Here is a 402-nt window from a genome sequence, read left to right as displayed (position 1 = left end):
AGTCGTTGGTAACTTGGTATAATAATATTAAATGTTTTTTTTTTGTCGTTACTCTTGTTTACATGTGAGCGCGTGCGGCAGCTTATTAAAGTCGAAAATGTAATATAATATAATATAGTAGAGTATAATAGTAGATAGAGGGCTCCTTGCACGATACTGTCCCCTAGATTGGTGAGATGAAATGGCAAATAATTGCTGATGTGAAATAGTATTATATTATATATTTAAATAATTAAGTAGTTAATTAAAATATTAAATGAGAAATACTATGGGACAAGCACAATTTATAATGTGTAGTCATTAATTAGTCATTATCAATATTTTTAATAGTGTAAAATAATATTTAATAATAAAAAATTACTCAATTTTTTTTAATAGTTAAATGCTGATTAAATTCATTAA

The 402-nt window shown here is 24.6% G+C and overlaps 1 protein-coding gene across 1 annotated transcript in view; it reads left to right on the top strand.

The window, feature by feature from the left end:
- Positions 1 to 402, top strand: part of LOC107466223 (uncharacterized) — an 8,165-nt gene that overhangs the window by 7,046 nt on the left and 717 nt on the right. The gene's annotated exons all lie outside the window — the stretch shown is intronic.

Source organism: Arachis duranensis, chromosome 9, assembly GCF_000817695.3.
Source record: "Arachis duranensis cultivar V14167 chromosome 9, aradu.V14167.gnm2.J7QH, whole genome shotgun sequence".
NCBI classification, from domain to species: Eukaryota; Viridiplantae; Streptophyta; class Magnoliopsida; order Fabales; family Fabaceae; genus Arachis; species Arachis duranensis.
This window is presented reverse-complemented; position numbering and strand designations above follow the sequence as displayed.